The following is a 20,796-nucleotide window of genomic DNA, read 5'->3' as shown; positions in this document are numbered from 1 at the left end:
CCAGCCTGGCAGTTTGTGCGCTCGCTCATGAATCGTGATCAACTCTGGCTCCCTCGTTCGCGATTAACGGGCCAAGCCCACGGTAGGAAAGCTTCAGCGAACCGTATGTACGGAGCGCGCGCGCGCTAGGGAGCATTCTCCCCTTCAACCCGAGCAGCCCTGCATACCCCTTCGCTCCTCCACTCTTCTTCCTGTTGTCGTCTTCTTCGGTAGAGGCACGAGCCTCTCGTGCTCGCCTTTCCCCGGTCGCTGTCTCCCCCACAACCACTCCCTCCACCTCTCTTTTAATCCCCATCCGAGCCACAGAAACCCTAGTGTTTCTCCTCCCTCGCGCCGCCGCCTCCCATCTCTCCTCTTGTTTTGTTTCATCTTCTCTGTGACCAACGAAGAACACTGCCACCATCCTCCCCGCCATGGCGCCGCCGCTACAGACCGCCCCTCGCCGAGCTAAAACCACCGTTAGATGCGCCTCGTCGTTCTCTTCGTCTGGGTATAAGGAATCGAGCCGGGAGCCCTCTAATCAAGCGCACGGTCGCCGATTCTCCGCGCCGGTCGGTGTGCTTCTTCTTCGATTCCGGCCGCCCTCGTCCTCCTCTGGCCAAACCGAGCTTACCTCCGGCTGTTCCGTGACCAGGCGCACCCTCGACGCTCTCGCGCTCGTCCTGTTTCGCACGCAGCCGTCAAGTTCTTCTTCAACCAGGTCCTCCGCCATGAACGCCATGCCTGAGCTCTGCCTCCGCTTGGTTCAACTTGCTCCGCACCTTCCTTTTGACACGAACTTAACAGCAGCTCAATGGTTCGTCCTCTACTCCTCGATCTGTACATCTTTGGTTCGAATCCTCACCCTGGCGAAATAATCCAACCTTTTTCCTTGTTTTTACTCCAGATCTAGCGCAGAGAGAAGCTTCTTTTTGCTTAGGGCCTCTCCAATTTCAACATCAGCAAGCAGCCTAGCTGGTTCGTTCCCTTGACAGCCCGTGGAGATCCTGGGTTCAATTCCCACTTCTGGCTAATTAACCCTTTTTCTTTTGTTCTCTTGTTTCCTGAATCAGATCTGGCAGCACCGAGGGGCCTCGGCCCAGATCCTCCGTCCCTGATCAACGCCCAGTGCGGCCCAGCCCAATCTCACGCCAAAGCTGACCAGTTCCGGCCCAGGACAGCGCAGGTCCGACCCAGTTCGTCCTGGCCCTTTTTTCTGTTTTTCCTGAAAATTGCTGCACATATTTATATCTTGCAAAAATCATATCTCACAAACCGTAACTCGAAATAAAATATATTTTATATGAAAATTGATCAGAAAAACATAAGGAACATGAATATGTCATCCATATGCCTGTTTGCATCTTGCATCATGTCGAGACGTGATAGTTCGTGCATACCACCTAACATATATGCGGAGTATTTCGGACGCCGACTATGGTTTCCCCGCTCCGTTTAACTTTGAAGTAGCGCACCCTTGCCATGTTGTACCATGCTAATCCACCCTTAAATTTGATGATAGAAAATGCAACTCCAACCTAATTTGTGTGTCCGGGGTTCCGACTTCGATTAATTTGGATAAGTTGCATCGCCGCATCATGTTTGCCATGTCATGCATGCATACCATATCATGAGCATGCCGATTCTTCTGCCGTAGTAGTAAGATTTGCATCCGATGTGTGTTCCAGCATTTGCTTCTTCCCGGATAGGATCACGAAGTGGTGCAGTGAGATACGCCAAGTTCTCCGGATGTCCCTCGGCAAGCTTTAACAGGCAAGCATTTCCCTTATACTCCCGCCCGCAAGTCGCTCACCTATTTTATTTTGCCTTCTCCCTCATGCTATCCTTAAGTTGCGTTCTTGTCACGTGTCCTTTCCACTTGTTACCTCAAGCAGCCCATATTGCCACCACCACCTCCTACGGCTATTGTTTGGTTATCGAGTCTGCCCTTGCGAGTCGTAGTGCATGCTAGTGCTGTTTTATCTCATTACCTTTATTGTTATCTTATCGGGTTATATGTTGGGAAGAATCATGGTTACTTTAGTTGTTGATAATTGTTTAGCGGAGGCATCGGTGGGTCAGCTGCTCGTTTTGTGACGGCTCACTTGTTTTTTCTAAATATCTTAGGACCCCGAGTTCTTGTTATCTGTTCCGAGACTGAGCGCTCTAACCACACGTGGGTATGCTTACCGGGTCTCCCCTCGACCACTGCCGGAATCTACATCTTTGTCCAGTGGCCACAACTAGTTTGAAGGTTTTGTTTCTCCCGGGCGTGCAAGCTTGTTTCTTTGTGGTCAGATGATATGATGTTAGTTTTGGGGAAGCTATGTGCCTTGTAACCCCGTTGTCTCTTGCACGCTCGTAGGATGCGGTGCCACTGTGAAGTGGTCATCCCGCTGGGCACTGTCCACCTAGCACGCAGTCGCAATAGCTGAGTCCGCTTCGGAGCACGGCCGGACTCTGATACGGGTTTAACTTAGTTAGGTGGCTTCCTGGACATTGTTGTAGTGAAGGAGAGTGCGTGTCGTGATATCCACCTGTCGTAAGTGGGTTGAGCGTGCGTGTGGGCACATTTGGGCACCCCTGCAGGGTTACAATCTTATCGATAAGCCGCGTCCGCGGTTATGGACGACTTGGAGCTGTATGACTTGACCATAGACAACTTACACATGTTGTTTCAATCATAATAACTTGTGTAGTAAGTTAGCACAACTTCAATAATAAATGGTTAAAACTTGACAACCGTGTGGGTGCCTTTGTAAGTATTTCTTTGCGAAGGGGGAAAGTATCGGCTGTGTTATGTTTGCAGAGTATAGAACTGTTAGTTGTGCGCTCTCTCACCTTCTCTGATTAGACGAATGTTGTAGAGTGTCTCTATAGGTTTTTAGTGCTTGCGCGCTGCCGCTTAACCCCACCATATTGCCTATGACGTTCCTCTTGCGTCCTCTAAGTCCCCTGCGTGCCTCAAGTACAAAGGACGACTGGTTGACGAATGCTTATACGTCTTGAAGTCTTGTTAAGTACGAATCCGTACTTATTGCTGCTTCTACGGGATATAACCGGGCAGGTATGAAGATATGTTCGATGAAGACGACGTTAGCAAGGTTACCCTTCCGGCTTGGCCTGGGCAGGGTTATGGACGCCATCGTTTCACTACTAGGAAAAAGCCTATAGGTGGAGGCAATATGTGCCGGCGCACCACCTTGCACGTGCGCCGGTGGGAAGTGTTGCCGGCGCACCCCTTTTCCGCCGCGCCGGCGATGGAGGCATACTGCCGGCGCACCTTCGGAAATGACGCGCCGGGGACAAAGTTTGGCGGTGGGCTCGCCGGTTCGCCAGGCCCAGAACATTGCGCGCACAAGACCGCCTCAGGAGCGCGCCGGCGGTAAATTTCTATTGCCGGCGCGCTCCCGGGCCGGTGCGAAGTTGTTTCTGGCCCGGCTCGGCGATAGAGCCGGATCGGCGACATCACGGCGCACCCGTGCCATGGTGCGCCGGCGCAGAACTGGCGCTTATTTCGCTCAACAACCACTCCCCCCACTACTACCACTCCACTCCTCCACACAACCCGACCCTTCTCCCAACCCACCTATTTTTTGCCCATTTCTATCCCAGATTTAGCCAATTTGACCAAACAAAATTATATTTTTTTACCAAATCTTCCCTTCCTACATGCATCTCCCACATCCCCCTATGTAGATCTAGATCTACTATCCCGCATTGACCGCTCAATCTAGATCTAGATCTAGAAAGTCGGCTTCCATACGCCGTGGTAGCGGCGCGACGTCTCGATCTTGTTGACGAGTATATCAAACCAATAGGTGATTAATGAACAAATTGAGGAATGAAATCAACGTATATTGGACATTAATTTGAAGCAAAGCTCGTGTGTGGCATATATATATGTTGTGTTTGTGCTTGTGCTTGTGTGTGTTGTTGGCGTTGAAAATGAGTTGCCAACGTTGCGCCGAAATGTTGATTCTTTAAGTTTCCGTTTCGGCACATTTCTGGCGCTCCTGTGTCCTACCGTGTAGGAAGGTCATGCCGAAATTTTCCGTGAAAACTATACCGACGAATGCATGGTTCTAATCAATTATGTAATCTTACCACGCAGGCGATAATGGTTATCGAGATGAGTGAAAGCATCGTGATGAGATATCTGAAACACGCGATCATCGACATGTATGAAAATAACCGCACGGAGGTATTGTGTCCGTGCCGGAGATGCAAACGAGGGAAATGGGTTGACCCGTATTCAGGCAAATTGCGTGGGCACCGCTCACTAATGGTTTCATGCATGGACACACTCAATGGATGAGTGATGATGGCGCGGAGGTCAATGGGGCGACGGCAGCAGTGGTAATAATGGTCAAGAAGAAGGAGGGCATCATGATATTGATGACGATGAAGAGCTTGTCGCACAGGACGATAACCTTGACGACGACAATAACCTTGACGACGATGAAGAGGTGCCGCTAGCTTCAGCCGTGCGGGACCCTCATCTTCAAGATCTGCTTCTCGAAAAGACGAAAGGCGCCAAGCGGAAATCAAAGCTTGAGCAACTCGAGATAGACTCGAATACTCCGTTGTACGACTCAGGTCGCGGGTTGGGGGAGTCTCGCTTGAGAGTAGCTCTCGATGTGCTGCAGATGAAGGCGAAACACGGATGGACAGACACAAGCGTCGACGACATCCTGGAATACGTGAAAGATCTCCTTCCTGCCGGGAACACGTGTCCCGGTAGTCTAGCCGAGGCCAAGAGAATCACGTGCCCTCTCGACTTACCCCACGAAAAGTATCACGCCCGCATCAACGACCGTATCATGTATCGCAAGGAGCACATGGACAAGACCAAATGTCCCGTGTGTGAAGCTGAACGGTACAAGAAAGGGAAGAAGAAAGCTCCTCGGAAAGTTGTGTGGTACTTCCCGCTCGCCCCGGCTTCAACGGTTCTACGCGACCGCAAGGAAGCAAAGCTCATGCGCCGGCACGCAGAAAGAAAGGAGGCGTGTTGAATGATAAAGAGCGGATTGAGCACCCAAGGCCGATGCACCCTTCGGATGCAAGCTGGAAAGCATTAGACAATGAATTCGGAAGTTTTGGGGCAGATCCCGAAACATCAAAGTTGGGTGCGAGCACGGACGGATTCAATCCGTTCGGAAACCGTAGCAAAGACACATAGCACATGGCCCGTGTTTGTATGGATCTACAACCTCCCGCCCGGCCGTGCATGAAGAGGAAGTACATACAGATGAGTATGCTAATTCAAGGGCCAACACAAACCAGGAAACGATATCAACATGTATCTCGAACTATTAAAGGAGGAGCTTGAAACGTTGTGGGCGGAGGAAGGGGTAGATACATGGGACGCCGTCGCGGAAGAATATTTCCCTTTGAGAGCCGCGTTGATCACGACGGTGCAGGACTACCTCTGATACGGTTACATTTCGTGCCGGGTGTGCCATGGACACAAGGCATGTGTCGTGCATGGAAGAGACGATGTTTTTGCGGCTTGGTAAGGATCCCGCTCTTCGAAAACAGCTTTACATGGGGCATCGAAGGTGGCTACGTAAAACCGACCGTGGAGAAAGCGTGGAGATCCGTTCGATGGTACAAATGAACCCCGAGGACCTCCACGTAAGAAGAGCGGCGAAGAGATCGATACATTACCGAAAGGTTGGAAGGAGTGCTCGCGCCGGAAAGATTCGTCAAAAGCCCGGAGAGAAGAAGAAGAAAAAGGAAACGACGCCGCTCATTGGTGTATGGAAAAGGAGGTCCGTGTTTTGGGACTTGCCGTCTTGGAAAATTCTCGATACACCTCACCGCCTTGATGTCATGCATATTACAAAGAACGTGTGCGAGAGCTTGCTTGGCACTCTTCTCAACATGCCGGACCGGACCAAAGATGGGCCGAAAGCAAGACACGACATTCGAAAGTTTTGGACATCGTGGAAGAGCTTCATCCCGCCGGCCCAAGAGGGACAATCGGAGGAGGAGGCGGACGGCGGTCGAAGCGCAAAAGGATTAAGCGGCCAGACTATTACCGTCCCCCTCCCCGCTTCACTTTTAGTCCCGCCGAGGTCGATCAATTTTTCAATTGCCTTGTAGGAGTCGAGTGCCCTTCTGCTACTCCGGGCTAATAAGCGGATACATGGACCCCAAGAAACGAAACTTCGCGGCATGAAGTCTCATGACCGTCACGTGATGATGACGCTGCATTCTTCCAGGTTGCAATCCGAGGTATAATGGATGACCATGTCCGTGCAACGCCGATCGGGCTCGTAACTTCTTCGACGTCATAACTCTAAGTCGATAAGCGTGAAGAAACTCACAAGGCTCCAGGAAGAGATCGTGGTGATCCTATGTGAGATGGAGATGTACTTCCCGCGCATTCTTTGACGTGATGGTCCATCTCGTTGGTCCATATCATGGATGATATCGTCGATCTAGGGCCGGCATTCTTACACAACATGATGCCGTTTGAAAGAATGAATGGGGTCATTAAAGGATACGTTCGTAACAGTCACATCCGGATGGAAGCATCGTACAGGTACGGCTCACCGAAGAGTGCATCTCTTTACGCATGAATTATCTAGACATCGAGGACCCCGTTGGTTTGCCTCAAAACAAGCACCTCCGCAGTTCGAGGGAGTAGGCCACAAAAATGGAAGGAAGGAACCGCACGTGCACATGTCCAGTCGGACTTCCGACTTTGACAGTGGCCAACTTAGTAGCGCTACAACACATTGACTTGATCGATCCTTGGTTGAAAGAGCACAAAACCATGATAGAGAACAAAGTGGCAAGCCGATGATGACGGAAGGTAAATATACAGAGAGCACAACTCCTCTTTCGCGCCGGTTCAAAGACCACATTGATGCTAATCCCCCACCAATGGATTCGACAAGGATAAACTAGTATTGGCCTTGTCACATGGCCCCGCGCCCAACATCATGACTTACCAAGCGTACGATATCAACGGTACACATTCTACACTAAGAAAAAGACAAGAACAAGTGTTTACCGTAACTCGTGGGTAACGATGGATTCCTGGACGGGTGACGTAAAGACTAGATACTACGGAAGAATCGAGGAAATCTGGGAGCTTAGCTAATGGGGAGAAAGTGCCGATGTTCCGTATCAGATGGGTTAAGAGCGTCCGAAAAGAAGACCGGTATTTCACCACCATGTTTCTACCCGAAGCCAACAAATCAAAGTCCACGAACGCCACCGCGCAGAATGAGCCATGGGTACTGGCAGAACACGTGCACCAATGCTTCTTCATAACCGACCCATCCAAGCCTAGCCGTGTTATCGTGAGGAGAGGCAAGAGGACCATCGTCGGAATGGATGGAGTCGCCAACGAGGAAGACTTAGAAGGACAAGTCGGAGACCCAATGATGGAAGAATCCGAGGACGAAGAGACAACATACACCACAAGAAGAAGCAGGACCACGCTACCGAGGTCAGGTCGACCCTTCAAAAGAAGAAGTCACGACACGGGGCTAAATTATTCAACGACGAGCAAGAAAAGCAAGAAGAAAGCGAAACACTCTTCTCAATCGATGATGTAAAACTTTATTTGCAATCTATAACTCATATTTTGTGTAATTCATAACTACTCATATGGTCATGGCCAATATATAACTAATATTAATGTTGTGTTAATGTTGTGTTTGTCAACATGTATAACTCATATTTTTTGCAATGCATAACTCATATTTTTGTAATGCATAACTCATTTTTGTATAGGATTTGGGGGAAAAGAAAAGAAACATAAAAGAAAGTGAAAACAAATAAAGAAATGAAGAAAAAGAAAATAAAAATAGAAAAGTAAATGGCCATCCAGTGGGGGACAAGTCCCAGTATAGTCGGATCGATCTTATTGCCGGTGCACCACCTGTTTGGTTCGCCGGGGGTATGATTGTCCCCGGCGAACCAAACAGCTGGTGCGCCGACAATAAGGTCGATCCGGCTATACCTGGGACTTAACCGCACCACACGACCCTTCTCTCCCTCCCAGGTATAGCCGGATCGATCTTATTGCCGGCGCACCAACTGTTTGGTTAGCCCGGGGTAAGATAGTCCCCCGCGAACGAAACAAATTGGTGCGCCGACAATAAGGTCGATCCGGCTATACCTCGGGACTTAACCGCACCACACGACCCTTCTCTCCCTCCCCAATTCCCAATCGAGACGAACCCTACCGCGCCATCGTCCGATCTCTCGCTCCGCCACCATCGATCCGCCCTCGCGCCGTCGTCCCACGCCACGGAGAGGAGCTGCCGCGCAAGGAGGAGAGGAGCCGCCGCGCAAGGAGGAGGAGAGGAGCCGCCGCGCAAGGAGGAGGAGAGGAGCCGCCGCGCAGGGAGGAGAGGAGCCGCCATCGATCCGCGCCCCTTCGCCGTCGTCCCACGCCACTGAGAGGAGCAGCAGGGCGTCGCCACCATCACCGTTCGTAAGAACCCCTCTCCCTTCCCCGACCTCTTCCTTCCCCTCTCCATCCCCCTCTTCCTTCCCTCTCTCGCCCTAATTCTAGTTCTTCAAGTAGCTCCCTTCTTGCATTAGTTCTTGCGTAGCTCACCGAAAATTTGTACATAGAATTGCTTGCGGAAGAAAAATTAAAATGAAAATCAAATGAAATGATGCTCGTATGCTTGCCAATGCTTGCATTATGAAAATAAAATGGGGCATTTACCTATCGCTAAATTGGTTTTGCTATTGAATTTGATGCTTAGATGCTTGCAAATGGGGCATGTACCTAATGCAATTTTTTAAAAAATGTTGTAGCTACCGGTTTAGTGTAGGTTTCATTCTCTCGGTTCATTTCAAAAATGATGAAATGAGCACTTTAGTGTTTAATTCATTCTCTCGTTCCCCTATTTGGATGATTTTATTCATCCACACATATTTAGTGTGTTACGAATTAAACCAAAGGTGCATCTATTGATTATGGAGGAGCTCTGGCATTCTTTCAATTATCAAGTCCATGATTATGGACGAGCTCTGGCATTCAATCAAACAGAAGTGCTATTTTAATTTCACATTTTTCTTTAGTAAGAAGCTCATGTGGGCCTTTGTGCTATTTTAATTCATGGTTGGTTTAAGCAATGAGATAAAACTGCCATCGCTTATTGGTCCTCGTGGGCATGCCGATGCTCATAACAATAATAAAATGCAAAAAATTGTAAATGCCGCCAAGTTGGAGGATTCATTCTCTCGGTTCATTTAAAAAAGTGATGAAAAATGGTCATGCTACTCCTCTTGGTTGATTTAGTTGGTTAATCAAAATGCTTGGTATCTCAAGTTGAGATTTTGCATGCTCTGGTTCATTTTTGCATGCTCATTTTTTTACAGACTAGAATACATGGTGAAAAAAGAAAATGAAATGATTGTTGGAGAAGAACTAGGCACTAGGCAGTATGTTAGTTTTTCATTTCATTTAAATGAAAATGAATAACCTGTTGGAGAATAACATGTATTTCTAATGCACCTAGTTCATCTACAGAGCCATCTCACAAATGCTTGGTTCATTTAACTTGTTGGAGAATAGATGTTCATCCTATTCTATAAATTCTATAGATGTTTGGTTGGCTGAAATTTCGGTTCAATTCATTCTTTTAAGTGTCGATGTTGATGATGTGCTACCACTAGCTAGCTAGTGGTTAAATCTTGTAAGTGCTATTTCGGGATCATTTTCTTGTGGTTTGGCATCATAATAAAATGCTAGCAAGTTATTGATGGTTATGATGAAATGAAAATGAAAATCAAGCTGCTCCCCTACCGTAATATAAGTGATTAAGTTGACTCGGTTGAGAGTTATTTTGTATGATCTTCAAGTGATTTATTTTGACATAAGTTGGTCCCTACCGTTTTTTGCTCCCGTACCATTTGGAAGTATGCCTTGTCTTGTCGGCAAGTATTGTGCAATATGGAGAAAGACCAAGACGTGTTATAAATGTGTAAATTGCTGCCGAAATGATGCAAAACGCACAAGTGGTCAGCTAAAGATGTTAGAAATCAAAATGTCCGAACAAATCAATTTGCATGTATTTCTTTCTTATTTGTATTGACTGCCTGATCGGATATCAAGAAATAGGTTGTGTCTTGCGTACAATAACTTCGTGTGGGAAATAATGGTGTCGTTGCTTGCACTCTTGTGTAGTTATGTGTATCATCGTATCGCTTCTTTATTTGTTTTCTTTGCTTTTTTCCCTATATTCAAGTGCTTCCTTTTTTTCAATTAATCATATTGATGTAAGGTTGCTTCACTGCTTCGTAGGGCTTAGGGGACAGATAAATAGGAGGTTAATAACTTTAGAAGAAGTTAAACAAAGATACAAACTAAATCACTTATATTATGTCAAAATAAATCACTTGAAGATCATACAAACTAACAAACCGCAATAGTAGTTATTATTATGTATTATGATGGTTATGGTGAAATGAAAATGAAAATCAAGTCGCTCCCCTACCGTAATGGTCAAGTTATATTGTCTCTCGTTTATGGTGATGGTTATGGTGTTCATGGCTATATATATGTGAATTGCATTTCATTACACGTGGATTGAGTTGCTATTGAGTGCCGAATGTCGATTCATTTCCGTTCCGGCAATTCTAGCACTCGGCATGACCAATTTTTAGCAAAGGTCATGCCGAATTTTTCCGTGAATTCTAACTCTTTTTCATCTTCTATTAGTGCAAGCCACCATGTCGTCTCAAGAAGAGTTAGAGGAGCACTACAATAGGCACTTCTTTAGGACGGAGGAGGATGCCGAGGCCGCCGGTGTTGGCGGCGACGAGGACCATGAGATGGAGGATGCCGCCGGGGGTAGTGCCGACGAGCCGAGCGGCAACGAGGCAAGCGATGCCGCCGGGGGTAGTACCTACGAGCCTAGCGGCGATGAGGCAACCGGCGCCGCCGGGGGTGGCGGCGAGACAAGCGGCGACGATCCTAGCGGCGCCGCCGGGAGTAGTGGCACCGGGACAAGTGGAGCCAAGAGGCCGCGGAAGGCAAGGCGCCAAAACACGGTCGGCACCGGCAGAGACACAATCATAGAGGTGGACCCCGCCGCTGGTTTGCCGGTGGAGCCTAAGGATGTTGCCAAGGGGTACGGCAACCAATCGGCATGTATCCTCCGAGAGGTCGTCAATCTCAACGAGACGGACCTCCGAGCCGAGAGCAAAGCGCCTTTGCGAGCCCGGCTCATTGCGAGGTTGCACGCACGATACAAGTTCCTAGGCGACTACGCCTCCGGTCATCAAACCAACAACATTGTGAACTCACAAGCCCTCCGAAGTTCACCAAACACCTCACAGCCTATAAGTACATGGTGCGGAAGCTGATTGCTGAGGGCAAAGGTTTCGAAGAGGTCCACTCCGCCTTTCCGCATGTCACCCAGGCGGACTTTGATGCTTTTGTGGCCAATGAAGAGCTACAAGCAACCAAGAATCGCGAGTTGTGGGGGAAGGAAATGCGGGAGCTTAACATCGGCAACCACAACCTTGGGAGCCGTGGGTACGAGGGAAAGGAGTCCTATTGGGCGAAGGAGGACGAGGCGTATGTAAATGCCGGCATTGAGAACCCCTGGCTCAAGTACAAGGACCCGCTTGAAAGAAGATTCATCAGGTCCCGGTACCATAAGAAGAAACTAACCGGGGAACTTGTCACGGACCCGAAGGTCGTAACCGACATAATTTGGTTCACGAACGACCGAAGGTCCTCGGCGTTGGAGAAAACTGGTAAGCAATTTACCGGATTAATTAGATCAAGTATCGTTCATATAATAGTAGCAACATTTCTAAATGGTTCGCGTTTCTTCCGCAGGAAGAAGAAAGACAAAGACTTTCTCAAGGTGACGAAGGCTCCTCGTCCCAGGCGTCGACGGGCAGGGTAGCATGGGACAAGCCTCTCGTACGGGCGCTAAACATCGTTAATGAGCATTCACCGACGAGAAGGCCGCATAGAGGCCGTGTGGTCGGCGCCTGCATTGTGCTACAAGCATGGTCACTATGGCTTGTCGTCTGCGGCCGATAAAAATGCGCGTAATGAGAGGAAGCAGCGGGAGGCTTAGGAAATGAGGGAGTCAATCCTAGCCCAAGTCCAAGCTGGTTTGGTACCGCAACTGGTACCGCAACTCAAAGCTACACTCGTACCTGAAGTCAAAGCTAAAGTCGCCGCTTCAGTCCAAGCAGATTTCAACGCTCTACAAGCGTGGTATGAGGGTGGCAAACAAGGCCCCCCCCCCGAAAATGCAAGTGGTTAGCTTCAACTACAGAAGAACTCGATGGTGCCGCCGTCACGCCGCAATGACAATGTTATAATGGAGACTCCTCCCGCCGCCGGCAATGCCGCCGGGTGCTAGGGATTCACCGTCCATGCCGGGTAGCAGCCCCTCCGCCACTTGCACGCCCGCCGCCGCATGTGCTGGCCCGTCGACATTAGCCGAGCTCAACGCCCTCACGGTAATTAACTAATGTGTACATCAAGTTAATATATTAGTTTCGTCATCCTTGCCCTCTCTCTAACGCCATACACATGTTCTCGCAGGCGCTCTCGACGCCATGCACCTTCTTGATGAGAGTAAACGACGAACTCAAAGACGTCGCGAGGGGGTCCATCCTTCGGCCCCTGGATAAGAAGTGGCACACACGAGATATCGCGGATGACGTTTACCAGGTTGAAGTGGATCGGGCGTTACCGGGCTATGAGGATTTGTTTCCTCCTAATCAACCGCATGGTGCCGATGACGATAGCCCGTTGAATCTGGCCTCACTGAAGGGTTGGGCATCGCTATGGCCGAAGACCCTAATTCGGATCAACACCTACTCGGGGTCGACGGCAAGCAAAGACAAGCACCTTGCGGCGCCACATGTCGCCGTCCCTCCACGACAGCCCGGCCGGCGCCCGTGGTCATCGCCCCACCGTAACGGCCACCGCGCCGAGAGGTCGGGCCGCCCCACCACAACAGCACTGCGCCGAGAGGCCGAGGAATACGAACGTGACAACTTCCAATGGGATATTCCTACGTCTTCACAAGTTGTCCATGAGGATGCGCCGGCTTGAAATATGTGTGCTACAAGAAGTCGTTCGATTCTCAAGAAACTACCGAGGAGGAAAATCCCGAGGAGGTCGCCACCGCCACCGTCAAAAAATATGTTGAGCCCAAACACACACCGTGCTACGGCCACTACGGCCATGGAGGGTCCATCAGTACAACCCAAGAAGAGGAAGAGGCAAAATAAGAAGGACGCCCAAGACAAGGCGGCGGCGGCCAAATCCAAGGACAAGGTCCCACTCCTTGACAAGTTGCGAAACAATTGGCGACCTCTGCATCACTTGGGTCAACCGATGCTACCGGAGCATGTCGTGAAGAAACTCACCCCGGATATGAGGAGCTTGCATGAGACTGTCTTGCATGTGGAGAACCTTCTTCTCAAATCAAAAGATCCTGGTTACCCTCTCTTGGTGGCGAAGGTGCCAACTGGCATGAACTTCGTCGAGAAGTACCCCGCGGACTTGTGCTTCATCCGGTTCAACGACATCTTCGCATCTATCGCATGCAAGCGCTCCACTTTAGTGTGGTTCGCCTAGTTGCTCTTAGCTTGTCTCGCCCGCATTGTTAAGGAGGAGACGCCGACCATCGCGATAATGGACCCCTTCTATATGCGGGAGAGCATCATCTCGCAACGCCGGGGATCGGCGATTGCCACCCAACAGTCGAGGATTTCATGCCGGCGAACATTAAAAGGGCGCCATTCTCATCCCTTACTTCCCCGAGTAAGTAATCACTCGCTAGTCCCCCATTACCATTCTATCCTATATCTCCATTTGCATTTCCAAAGGTTAATCCGTGTGTTTTCCGCAGAGACAAGTTCTGCACCCTCATCGTCGTGCACCCGCAACACTCGCATGCGCCTATCTCGACTCGGGTAGGGACCACAAGAAAGACTACACCCACATCAATGCCCTTCTCAATGATGCTCTCACCGGCTTCGCCAACAAGGCAGCCCCTCAAAGTAGAGAGGAAATCCCGAGGAGGCTTGGTCTTAACCCACACAATCAACTTCCCCGCCTCGTGCGCCGACACCCGACAATGGGATGGACGCGTGGTACGCCATCCTTCGAGATGCAGGAGTACATAAAGTACGCAGATGACATGTTGCCGCAGAGAATCTCGTAAACAGGTTTGCAAACATGGCGGATGTCCCCGATAGAGAGATTAGAAAGAACTGGGGTCGCATCCACAGCTTCATTTGCACGATAATCCCGCAGGATGTCAACAATAGGTGCAGCGAGTTCTTCTACGGCTACGGTCTACCACCTAATGACGAGATAGAACTCCGCTTGGAGATGTCGCGTGCTTTGAGAGGCCGTTCAACTCGCTTGATGGCCGCCGTCCATTCCCCCTAGGCGTACAACCCGATCCTACGACGGGAACACTTGCTAAAGCTTGAACGATATGTCCTTGAACTTCCGTACCGTAATAATTGCTATATATTCCCATAGAATCGACTAGTTGCTTTTATTTAGTTGTATGAATGTGCATGTGAACATGTGTCTATAGTTTCATTTACTTTGCTATATATTTCAAGATTATGGCGTACATGGCTTAATAATTATTTGCATTTACTCGACCACTACTTGCCTCGTATTTGGAGTTCTCCGATGATTAGAATGTTCGGTCACTCGTACACTCGGGGTGGAGCCGTGAGCCTTGGTGCGACGGCCACAAGTATCAATCTATTGTGCATCCTACCTAGCCTCACCGACTCCATCCCCGGATGTTAATATTTGTTTCGACCGACAAAGTATGAGGCACGCTATTTAATTCGTACTACTTGTCTTCTATTTGAGTTCGCACTTCTTAATTGCATTGGCCGATGATTAAAATGTTCGGTCACTTGTACACTCCGGGGTGGGGCTAGTGAGGCTTGGTGTGATGGCCACAAATATCAATCTATTGTGCATCCTACCTAGCCTCACTGACCCCATCCCTGTATGTTATTATTTATTTCGACCAACAAAGTATGAGGCACATGCTATTTAGTTCATACTACTTGTCTCTTATTTAAGTTGGCACTTGTTCATTGCATTGGTACTAACGTTTTACTTGTCTTGTGAATGGAGATGCCGACGACATATGTCGTGTACAAGGGGAGGGTTCTGGAGTCTACGACGATCGGGAGGACCGTCGGAGACAGGTGCACCGTTTCGGGGCAACAGCTACAAGGGATACCCCAGTAGGGTGGAGGCGGAAGGAAGATACGCCCGTTATCTAGCGGGAGAGATGAGGGACATGAGGAGGAACCGGATGAAGACCATGGCCTTCGTGATGATGGTCATCATGACCATGTTGGTCATGTTCTATGTGATTGTAGTTTAGGTTAGGACCTACATTGTGAGGTGTATGACGATACTTGTGACGACTATGTACCGAGACTTCTAACTTTGTGAAACTTCGTCGTTCGGTGTTGCATATGCACATGTGTTGTATGAATCAACACATTCCGGAACGAGACTTGCGTAATTGTGTATTGATACCGAAATGAAACTTGGCTCTCTATGTGCTTCTCATATTGCATGTAATGCTGTCTAAATATGAACTGCGTTGTAAATATATACTGCTGTCAAATATGTATTGTAATATGCTAGAAAAAAGCTGTAATATGAATTTTTGAATATAATTACCGGCGCACCTAAATGCCCTACTACCGGCGCACGTGGCATGCGCCAAAGGCCGGAAGACCTATCGCCGGCGCACCGCACGTGCGCCGGTGGAATTTGGCTTTGGGCGAAGCTTGGGTGGTGCGCCAGCAAGCCGACATATCGCCGCAAGATCGCTCGGTGCGCCAAGAAGTGGCCATTTATCACCGGCGCGTTCGCACCGGCGGGCTCGTGGTGCGCCGGCAATGGGCCTTTTAGGTTCGCCGGCGGTAGGCCTTTTCCTAGTAGTGTTTATCTTCAGGACTCTTAGTCCAATTTGTATCTTGTCCGTACTCGGACGTATTCGATCTTCTGTATGATTTGGATCTTTGTATTGTATATTTGTATCTTGACTCGTGGAGTCGTTGTTGTAATATATGTTCTTGTGAGCTCTATTGTAAACCTGTTGTAATGTTACTACTCGTGGTAATTCCTCTGGCATCACGTGTGCTTTGTCGCGCACGTCGTGTCGGAGGGCGTGTCGGAATCGATATCGTGCGGATTTCGGCGGGTTCGCTGGGATCCTCAGGGTACCGGTTTCGGGGCGTCACAAGTTGGTATCAGAGCCTCAGGTTGACGATACCCCACTAGTCCAGCATGTAGGATAACCTTGCCAGCGGACGTTGTGTCTAGTGTCAAAACTATTTTTTGAAAACTCGTTGGATAGATCTGATTAGCTCTGTTTTTCTCCTTATCTATATTCTTTCTCCTCTTACCTTTGCGAGTTTTGAGTCTTCTCTCTTATCTGAGTTCTCTGAGTCTTAGGTCTCTATGCGGGTTGGACGATCTTTGCCTTATCCTAATAGGTCCGATCTTCGGAGGATCCCGATGGAAGCGCATCATCAACAGCGGAACAACGACTTCTTGTCGGTGGTGTTGCCGATCAGCCTGGAGCAAGAATTCTTGTTAGTGGTGTCGAGGAGCTCGACACGTCGCCTGAAGACCCGATAGTTCACCTCTCTCCCCCGTACCTTGAGGTGGAACCTCGCGGCGAGGTTCCTTGTTAGTGGTGTCGATTGTAACGGCCCAGGATAGCACCCCTAATTAAAATTGTTTGTTGTTTTTATTTTGTGCATCATCATGCATCATGCATCATATCATCCATGGTTTCACAAAATAAAATAAAAACTATTTTATAAACCCTAACATATTTTGTTTCGCTCTTGTATGGTTTATTTAATAAACCTCCCCTTGTCTTTTTCATTCAACAAACCCTAACACCAAAACTATCTATCTTTCAAAATAAAGTGGTGCTATTGTGGTATGGTTTCAATTTGGTTTTCAAAACAGTTTGAAAAATAAAAGAAAAGGATTTTCGAAATAAAAACAGAAAACCCTAACCCATCTAACCAGGCCTCTCTCTCTACAGGCCCATCCCTCTCCCTTTTCCCTCTTCCCACCGCAGGCCCAGCGCCCACCTCCTCTCCCCATCCCAGCTTTCTTCCTTCTCTTCTTCTGGCCCAACACCGCACCTAGCCCATACCCCTTCAACCCGAGCAGCCCTGCATACCCCTTCGCTCCTCCACTCTTCTTCCTGTTGTCGTCTTCTTCGGTAGAGGCACGAGCCTCTCGTGCTCGCCTTTCCCCGGTCGCTGTCTCCCCCACAACCACTCCCTCCACCTCTCTTTTAATCCCCATCCGAGCCACAGAAACCCTAGTGTTTCTCCTCCCTCGCGCCGCCGCCTCCCATCTCTCCTCTTGTTTTGTTTCATCTTCTCTGTGACCAACGAAGAACACTGCCACCATCCTCCCCGCCATGGCGCCGCCGCTACAGACCGCCCCTCGCCGAGCTAAAACCACCGTTAGATGCGCCTCGTCGTTCTCTTCGTCTGGGTATAAGGAATCGAGCCGGGAGCCCTCTAATCAAGCGCACGGTCGCCGATTCTCCGCGCCGGTCGGTGTGCTTCTTCTTCGATTCTGGCGCCCTCGTCCTCCTCTGGCCAAACCGAGCTTACCTCCGGCTGTTCCGTGACCAGGCGCACCCTCGACGCTCTCGCGCTCGTCCTGTTTCGCACGCAGCCGTCAAGTTCCTCTTCAACCAGGGCCTCCGCCATGAACGCCATGCCTGAGCTCTGCCTCCGCTTGGTTCAACTTGCTCCGCACCTTCCTTTTGACACGAACCTAACAGCAGCTCAATGGTTCGTCCTCTACTCCTCGATCTGTACATCTTTGGTTCGAATCCTCACCCTGGCGAAATAATCCAACCTTTTTCCTTGTTTTTACTCCAGATCTAGCGCAGAGAGAAGCTTCTTTTTGCTTAGGGCCTCTCCAATTTCAACATCAGCAAGCAGCCTAGCTGGTTCGTTCCCTTGACAGCCCGTGGAGATCCTGGGTTCAATTCCCACTTCTGGCTAGTTAAGCCTTTTTCTTTTGTTCTCTTGTTTCTTGAATCAGATCTGGCAGCACCGACGGGCCTCGGCCCAGATCCTCCGTCCCTGATCAACGCCCAGTGCGGCCCAGCCCAATCTCACGCCAAAGCTGACCAGTTCCGGCCCAGGACAGCGCAGGTCCGACCCAGTTCGTCCTGGCCCTTTTTTCTGTTTTTCCTGAAAATTGCTGCACATATTTATATCTTGCAAAAATCATATCTCACAAACCGTAACTCGAAATAAAATATATTTTATATGAAAATTGATCAGAAAAACATAAGGAACATGAATATGCCATCCATATGCCTGTTTGCATCTTGCATCATGTCGAGACGTGATAGTTCGTGCATACCACCTAACATATATGCGGAGTATTTCGGACGCCGACTATGGTTTCCCCGCTCCGTTTAACTTTGAAGTAGCGCACCCTTGCCATGTTGTACCATGCTAATCCACCCTTAAATTTGACGATAGAAAATGCAACTCCAACCTAATTTGTGTGTCCGGGGTTCCGACTTCGATTAATTTGGATAAGTTGCATCGCCGCATCATGTTTGCCATGTCATGCATGCATACCATATCATGAGCATGCCGATTTTTCTGCCGTAGTAGTAAGATTTGCATCCGATGTGTGTTCCAGCATTTGCTTCTTCCCGGATAGGATCACGAAGTGGTGCAGTGAGATACGCCAAGTTCTCCGGATGTCCCTCGGCAAGCTTTAACAGGCAAGCATTTCCCTTATACTCCTGCCCCTGCAGAAGTCGCTCACCTATTTTATTTTGCCTTCTCCCTCATGCTATCCTTAAGTTGCGTTCTTGTCACATGTCCTTTCCACTTGTTACCTCAAGCAGCCCATATTGCCACCACCACCTCCTACGGCTATTGTTTGGTTATCGAGTCTGCCCTTGCGAGTCGTAGTGCATGCTAGTGCTGTTTTATCTCGTTACCTTTATTGTTATCTTATCGGGTTATATGTTGGGAAGAATCATGGTTACTTTAGTTGTTGATAATTGTTTAGCGGAGGCATCGGTGGGTCAGCTGCTCGTTTTGTGACGGCTCACTTGTGTTTTCTAAATATCTTAGGACCCCGAGTTCTTGTTATCTGTTCCGAGACTGAGCGCTCTAACCACACGTGGGTATGCTTACCGGGTCTCCCCTCGACCACTGCCGGAATCTACATCTTTGTCCAGTGGCCACAACTAGTTTGAAGGTTTTGTTTCTCCCGGGCGTGCAAGCTTGTTTCTTTGTGGTCAGATGATATGATGTTAGTTTTGGGGAAGCTATGTGCCTTGTAACCCCGTTGTCTCTTGCACGCTCGTAGGATGCGGTGCCACTGCGAAGTGGTCATCCCGCTGGGCACTGTCCACCTAGCACGCAGTCGCAATAGCTGAGTCCGCTTCGGAGCACGGCCGGACTCTGATACGGGTTTAACTTAGTTAGGTGGCTTCCTGGACATTGTTGTAGTGAAGGAGAGTGCGTGTCGTGATATCCACCTGTCGTAAGTGGGTTGAGCGTGCGTGTGGGCACATTTGGGCACCCCTGCAGGGTTACAATCTTATCGATAAGCCGCGTCCGCGGTTATGGACGACTTGGAGCTGTATGACTTGACCATAGACAACTTACACATGTTGTTTCAATCATAATAACTTGTGTAGTAAGTTAGCACAACTTCAATAATAAATGGTTAAAACTTGACAACCGTGTGGGTGCCTTTGTAAGTACTTCTTTGCGAAGGGGGAAAGTATCGGCTGTGTTATGTTTGCAGAGTATAGAACTGTTAGTTGTGCGCTCTCTCACCTTCTCTGATTAGACGAATGTTGTAGAGTGTCTCTATAGGTTTTTAGTGCTTGCGCGCTGCCGCTTAACCCCACCATATTGCCTATGACGTTCCTCTTGCGTCCTCTAAGTCCCCTGCGTGCCTCAAGTACAAAGGACGACTGGTTGACGAATGCTTATACGTCTTGAAGTCTTGTTAAGTACGAACCCGTACTTATTGCTGCTTCTACGGGATATAACCGGGCAGGTATGAAGATATGTTCGATGAAGACGACGTTAGCAAGGTTACCCTTCCGGCTTGGCCTGGGCAGGGTTATGGACGCCATCGTTTATCTTCAGGACTCTTAGTCCAATTTGTATCTTGTCCGTACTCGGACGTATTCGATCTTCTGTATGATTTGGATCTTTGTATTGTATATTTGTATCTTGACTCGTGGAGTCGTTGTTGTAATATATGTTCTTGTGGGCTCTATTGTAAACCTGTTGTAATGTTACTACTCGTGGTAATTCCTCTGGCATCACGTGTGCTTTGTCGCGCACGTCGTGTCGGAGGGCGTGTCGGAATCGATATCGTGCGGATTTCGGCGGGTTCGCTGGGATCCTCAGGGTACCGGTTCCGGGGCGTCACACACGCCCACGGGCACGCACAGCAGACATGTCGCCTCGCCACCTCGCGCCACCCCTGGACCCTCTCTCTCGCGCAGCACCTCTTCACGACACCGCGAACCCACCAGACACGCTCGCGACGCCGACCCCCGCCCGCCGTTGCCGGAGACGACGACCGCCTCCCGCCACTGCCGCGCAGTACTCCGCGACCACCCAACAGCGTTGGGCACCGCCTAGCCTAGCCGACGCTGCCCAGAGGACCGCCTGGACACGCGGAACAGGACGCCGCCCTCGCCTACATCCCTACGCCGTCGGAGAACCCACGCCATGGTCGACTTGCCGCAACACCCACGGCACCAC

The 20,796-nt window shown here is 49.5% G+C and overlaps 2 long non-coding RNA genes across 3 annotated transcripts; both read left to right on the top strand.

The window, feature by feature from the left end:
- Positions 1–170: 170 nt before the first annotated feature.
- Positions 171–3,292, top strand: LOC139834020 (uncharacterized). Its single transcript, XR_011749396.1, has 5 exons — positions 171–796; positions 887–957; positions 1,053–1,165; positions 1,668–1,752; positions 3,047–3,292. It is a non-coding gene; the product is annotated as an uncharacterized lncRNA (long non-coding RNA).
- A 13,906-nt stretch (positions 3,293–17,198) lies between these two features.
- LOC127314748 (uncharacterized) lies at positions 17,199–20,462 on the top strand. Of its 2 annotated transcripts, XR_011749116.1 has the most exons (5): positions 17,199–17,823; positions 17,914–17,984; positions 18,080–18,192; positions 18,695–18,779; positions 20,078–20,462. It is a non-coding gene; the product is annotated as an uncharacterized lncRNA (long non-coding RNA). The 2 variants fall into 2 exon arrangements; XR_007859852.2 differs by having other exon boundaries at positions 18,695–20,462.
- The last annotated feature ends 334 nt before the right edge of the window (positions 20,463–20,796 follow it).

The sequence above is a fragment of the Lolium perenne genome, chromosome 7 (genome assembly GCF_019359855.2).
Source record: "Lolium perenne isolate Kyuss_39 chromosome 7, Kyuss_2.0, whole genome shotgun sequence".
In the NCBI taxonomy this organism is placed as follows: domain Eukaryota; kingdom Viridiplantae; phylum Streptophyta; class Magnoliopsida; order Poales; family Poaceae; genus Lolium; species Lolium perenne.
The sequence above is the reverse complement of the archived record's forward strand: the minus strand, read 5'-3'. Positions and strand labels throughout refer to the sequence as shown.